General features: G+C 43.8%; 1 long non-coding RNA gene across 1 annotated transcript; it reads left to right on the top strand.

The window, feature by feature from the left end:
* The first annotated feature begins 4,867 nt into the window (after positions 1–4,867).
* LOC308200268 lies at positions 4,868–5,863 on the top strand. The gene is made up of 2 exons (XR_013955404.1): positions 4,868–4,930; positions 5,390–5,863. It is a non-coding gene; the product is annotated as an uncharacterized lncRNA (long non-coding RNA).
* The last annotated feature ends 379 nt before the right edge of the window (positions 5,864–6,242 follow it).

A 6,242-nucleotide genomic window follows, 5' to 3' on the forward strand; every position in this document is an offset into this window, starting at 1 on the left:
TATACTGGCAGGCGCTTTAATCCGGTGAATGCTTTGCTGGTCATACAAATTTAGCAGTTCCAGCAGGAGGGAGGAAAAAAAAAAAAAAAAAAAAAAGCCTGTAATGAGCAGAAACAGGACCTGAAGCTGCTGAGTCTCCTGCACTGAGATGAGTACTCGCGTGCACATTTTTTTAGAAAAGAAAGGCAATTCTGATTTTGACCATCAGTAAACCCAGCCCATGGAGTTCAGATGAAGGATTTGTCAGTGCTTTCAGGCTCTTTAGCAAGGTTTTTAGTTCAGCCCTTTAGTAATGGCCTCAAGTTTTAAGGCATTTCCCTTTGTAGTCTCCAGATGACCTCTTAAATTTCCAGACTCGGGGCACTAGGGTAAAACCTTTATGGACTCCATTGCCCTAGCACACGTGACATTTGTTTGACACTAATACTCTGCCACCAGATCCCGATTGGACTTGTTGGCTGTCTCCAGCAGTGCTTAACCTTGGCTTGGCCCCTCATGCTAGAGAAACCCTCTCTGGTTATTGATCCCATAACCATCTCTGCATCTCTTGGATACCCTTCAAGGCAAAAGCCCATATCTGGCATCTTTCCTGGACAGAGGGGCCCCAAGGTCCAGTCCCTTAAACCCAAAGCTTCATGCTAGAGCAGTTACATGCCTCCAGTTGTTTTCTGAGAGCTCATTAACCCAAAAAAGAAAAAAATGTGATAAAAGACCAAGGGACGCCGGATTAGCAGAGATATGTTTTAAGTACAGGAAATGTTATTTTTAAACAGCTTGAGAGGGTTAAATCAACAAAATCCTAAACTCCTCCTTGTGGACCCCGTTCCCATCTTCTTCCAAGCACGAGGTCTGGACAGCGTCCCCGGGTCAGAGCACGCATCCTGTCTGCTGAGCTGTGGCTGCTCAGACGTGCCCGTGGAGTGGCCCTGAGCAGGGTAGCCCCTCTTCACACTTTGTTTCTGGAGTTAATGCTCAGCCCAAGCACGCCAGCAGCAGTCATTCCACTAGATATCAAGCTCTGCAAAAAATCTCTTTGATACTTCACTTTAGCACGGTGCAAGAATAAAGCGAAATAGCAATTACAATATAAAATAAAGCTTCAGGGGGAAAAATCAGGGTCTATAAAATAAAGCTAAGATCATCGTTATCTATATTGTATTTCCTAGTAGTGGGAAATGCTAACTGGATAATACTAATAAAACAAAATAAAAAAAGGTGGCACAGGTCAGCTCCCTGAATCCCAATGTTCCCGATGTGTGGGAAGCAGAACTGCATCTGTGTCATGCACCCAAAATCCATTTCTTTGCAGCAAGAAAGTCAACAGTTTTGTGGTCAGAAATTAAAGCTGAAACAACGTATTGCTATTCTGCAGACACAAGCAGAATACGTTGACACATACAGGGCATTGTGTTTTACGGTCATGTAGCCGCTTTCTGTTCACCGCAGGAAAACAAGCAATTTGCTCATTGTTTTGCAATGTGCTCCAAAGCATTAAGAGGAATGATCATTGATAAAATGGTAATAACGGGGGGAGTGCAGCTCTGCTTTCTCGCTTCAGCTTGCCAAGTCTGGGGGAGCTGACTAAGCACCGTCCAGGCTAGGAGTGGACAGAGAGCAGATCTGGTTATCTTCTTATATATCGAGTGGAAATACCCCAAGGGGAGCTGCAATCTGAAACCAGCTCAAGTGGTTTGGCACATAATGTGATATAACCTTCACATCAATAGCATTGCCCATGAGATGCAAAACAAAGGCCATGCTATTGTATAAAATCTTTCTTCCCTCTGGGCAGAAATGGATCTTGCTTCCTCGCTGCTTGCCAGCTACCCAAGTTGTTTAGTAATTGTTTAACTTCATGCTGATGAATGAATGGTAAAACTGAAACAGAGCTGCAGAACACAGTTCAAACAGCAAGATAAAAAGGTTGGATAATGCATGGATAGCAGTGTCCAGAAGTGAAATGTGAAAATGCTGATAAATGAGAACTAAGTTTCTAGATGGCAAGAAAGCAACACATGGAATGGATAAAAACCAAAGTGAAACACGGGGGGGGTAGCACTACGTGGTCTTGTTTGCCACATGTTGCTAATTTTCTGGACATTTGAGGAAGAATTTTTGGGTTTGCCACTCTGCATCACTGATGGAAGTATTGCCCTTCCTGCTGCCGTGCCTGCCTAGAGGTCTGACTTTTCGGGGCACACTTCCAGCCTCTCCCTTCAGGTGTCTCTTTATTATTCTCTTACTGAAGTTTAAGTTGTGCTTGAATTTACTGAAAGTTCTTACCAGTGTTGTTCTGGATGAACTTGTTTCTTAATAGGGAGAGCTAAAGGGAGTTAGCACCCATGCAGCAGGGAGGGCTGACTGCAGGGGAGCTGACAGGTACGTGCCACCTTGGGATACACAAGGCGTAGGTGTTGGATGGGTTCAGGCCATGCTGTATAAGAGGTGGGGGAAAGAAACCTTCCTCTTTTAAAATTATTATTTTAAAACAAGGGTATTAATGTGTCCATTGAGTCACACATTAGGAGAGTTTAAAGGCTAGGCAGGACCATTAGATTACCCAGACTACCCCCCTCACGTCTCAGGATGTTTAACTTCACCCAACAAGAAAGCTGTATTTGGCTTGCACATGTCTTCCAGGAAGGCATCCAGTCTGGATTTAAAGATACCAAGAGACAGATGATCCATCACTTCTTTGGGTAGTTCATTTCAAAAGTTAATCCTTCTCACTTTGAAAATGTGATACCTTATTTCTCATCTGAATTTGTCTGGCTTCAGTCCCTACCCAGTCATTCTTGCTGTCTTCCCTCGTTATTAAATAGCCTTTCAGCATCTGGTATTTTCTCCCCAAGGTTTCTTCTGCCCTATAGTCAAAGTATTTCTGAATCTTAGTCTAAAGAACAAGCTCTCTAAGCAAGGACTGAGCAAGCATTTCCTTCAGCTCACTTTGCCCTCCTCTCATGTAAAAAAAAAAAAAAAAAAAAGAAAAACACCTCCTATTTTTCTATGTCCTTCATCAGCCAAGCACCCGCACTGTCCGTGGCATTGCAGCACTGCTCCCACACAGCTGTGGAAGGCTGTGCCCCCCTCGTGGGACCACACGAACCCCTTTTTGCTGTGGCGTTGTGGCAGATCTCTCCCTGGGAGCAGCAACCTCCTGTCCTGCTCCCAGCTCCCTGTGTTGGAATTGGCCTTGGTGAAACTCATCTGATTTCACTAAAGCAGGCAGTCCAGGTGACTGGCTGCTCTCTGCATGTCTGCCATACTGTGAATTCTTGTTTTGCACCCAGATGTTAGCAGTAATATGTCTATATATTTTTTTTTTACTTCTAATCAGAATTTTCTAATCAGTTTCCTTTTTTATTTATTTATTTATTTTTAATCAGGAACTGCAGCAAAACAATATCATGTGTGCTCAGAAAATATTTTTTAGTAAAAGGGAAGAACTTGAAAACTGAGCCAAGGGAGTTCTTTGTATTTTTTCATTTAGTTTTGCCTTTATTTCGACAGTTACATCTCTATCTGTTCCAGAGGCCATTGCACAGAGCAGCTCCACCCCGATCTGGGGTCAGACAGGAGGTTATGAAAATTTACTCACCGATTCACTCTATGCACTGTAGGTTTTGTGAAATGGATTCATTTAGAAGTTTAATTACTGGAGATTAAATATATGACAGTAGGGCTAGACTAGAACATAATACTGATGCTCAGCCAACCTTGAACCTACATATTTGACTTGCTCAGCAAAATCCCGTCAGATTTGTAGAACCACCAGATTTACCTACATACATTTTCAGATTGTGTTTTGTGGGAGCTGGTTTTTGCTTCTATGATTTATGTGATGTTAGAGGATTATGTAAAATGTACTTAGATCTTCATCTCCTTTTCTCTGCCCTGAAAACACACCCAACTATGAATTAATGAAATTTAATACTGTATACAGAGTCTCTCTCCATACAATTTTTGCAAGATGCTTTTCCAGATTTATTTTGTTAACAAAACCATCACGTTTGGGTTGAATCCCGCTTTCAGCCTTACAGAGTCATAAAACCTTATGATAGTTGAGAGAGAAAGACAAATATGTAATTTTAAAAAATAAAAAAATATATAAAAAAAAGAACAAGCCAGAAAAAGAATCCCAGAAGACAGAAATTAAAGCTGTAAATGATATATATATATATTTCAAATTATTTTAATTAAGCTGTGCAATCAGCTCGAGAAATGACCCATACTTATTATGAAGAAGGGGTCTTTGGCAACCCAGACTCTTAATTTTCCCCAGAGTGATAGTGATGGTGCGTGGGACTCATCCATCCACAACGCCCATTCAACATCTTGTTTGCTCTGATTGCTGTTCATGACCCGACCAGTGACCAGTTCCCCCTGGGAACGCTTTGCAGGGATGTGCATTTGGTGCGTGAGCAGATCTGCAGACCGGCACTGCAGCTGTGCCTGCTGCAGGCTCTGGGAAGAGCGGGGCTAACCCTGCTGGCCTGTGGGGCAGAGGCGACCACACAGCTCCTTGCCCCCGTGCACCTCTTGTGTTTGATAGAGCTGGAAGGGCTCCAGAGGCACATTTGGAGACACCTCACCCTCAGGATCATAGAGGATGCAGTGACACACAGATGTCACCTTGTTCATTCACTGGAAAAGATGGGTTTTGTCTAGATTACCCCCCAGAGATATCAATCCAGGCTGAAGCCAGTTACTGGAAGGTTGCACCTGCCCCAGTGATGCACTGCAGTGCTTAACGAGTTACTGCTGGGAGCAGCCTGCCGCTCACCCACCTGTGGCAGAGCATCAGGGGGTTGAGGGGGCCACAGGAAACCCTTTAAAAGCATCCATGCCTCCCCCTCTGCTGTTTGCTGGTGGAGGAGGCTCTGTGGAGGCAGTGTTGCTCTGACCCTCTCTGACCAGAGAGAGATAGCAGGTAGGAGATTTGCAGAGAGATTTAACTGCTCTTCTACTTCCTAGTACAATTTTAGGTGGCTTTCTGTGCTGTTCTTTTTTTCTTGCTTCAGTTGAAAATTTAGGGCTAGCAGTTGGTGCAGAAGTGTTATTATGCCCTTGCTGGTTTCATTAGCCTGTACTGATAAAAATCAATGCAGGAAAGACTTTTAAAGAAAAAAAAGTAATAATAAAGCCAGAATGGATTTAGTGTGCTATGCAAGGTGATGTGTTCTGACACAGGTTGGTGCTAGCATTAGGTTGGACCAGAAGCAGAAAGGACTGATAAGTCTTTCTCCTTAAGGCTGGCTCTTGTGCCACCACAGGGGTAATACAGTGTTTCTTGTGGTCTGTGTACATGTCTTATCTGCCCCCAGAATACTAACGCTTGGTTTTCTGGGTCAGTAGTTAGAAAATCCTGATTTCCCTCAACATTTTCCAGCAGTTGAGCGAACAGCTACTTTTGAGAAGTAGGGAATCGACTGCTGCATCTTCAAATCCTGGAGCACGTCTTTCCAAGACACACACTTCTGGAGACAGCAACAAAACCACATCTGCAATTTTGTGAGGAAAAACAATAGCAGCACCCTCATACATCAGGGAGCGCTCTTTCATGTGGTGAGCTCGGCACCAACCCCACTGCTCCATAGGAGAACGCAGCAGTCACAAAGCACCAAATGAGTGAAAACAAATTGACATTTTGCCGTGCGTTCATCAACCTGGGGATGCTTTGGTTCTCCTGGCCAGCACCATTGTAGCAGGGACCTGTGCCTGTGGGTCAGAGATAGGTGGCTGTGGCCATGCTGTGACTTTTATTTGCCTAGCTGGCCACTGCTCACATGCAGAGCCCATGCAAAGGGGGAAAAAACCCTTTCCCTGCAAGTGGCAAATGCAGGATCACACCTGCAGTCTTCATGGCTAAGAGGAGCATGAAGTTGAGGCATACTCAGGACAGCTGAGAATAATTATCTTCTAGCCGGTGTGGTGGAGACTGATGACCCTTAAGAACCATTTGATTCATGTGAATAGGTTTCCTGGGAGCTGTGCTCAAATGTTGATGTGATGAGCCACGATTCTTTCTTCTACAGTTCTGTGGCCTTTATGTCACCGTGTTTTGAGCCAATTCTTACAATGCACATCAATATGCCAAGTAAAACTTCCTGAACATAGTTCCTGCATCTGTGCAGTAGTTGGCTTTCAAAGTTAACTGTCCCTGCTGTTTCATATTTTTTAGATGCCAGCAGCGATTAGACATTACCATGGGCTAATTGCTTGTACAATTTCAGTTTTTTACC

This window comes from Anser brachyrhynchus (genome assembly GCF_964034855.1).
Source record: "Anser brachyrhynchus genome assembly, chromosome: 10".
Taxonomy (NCBI): Eukaryota; Metazoa; Chordata; class Aves; order Anseriformes; family Anatidae; genus Anser; species Anser brachyrhynchus.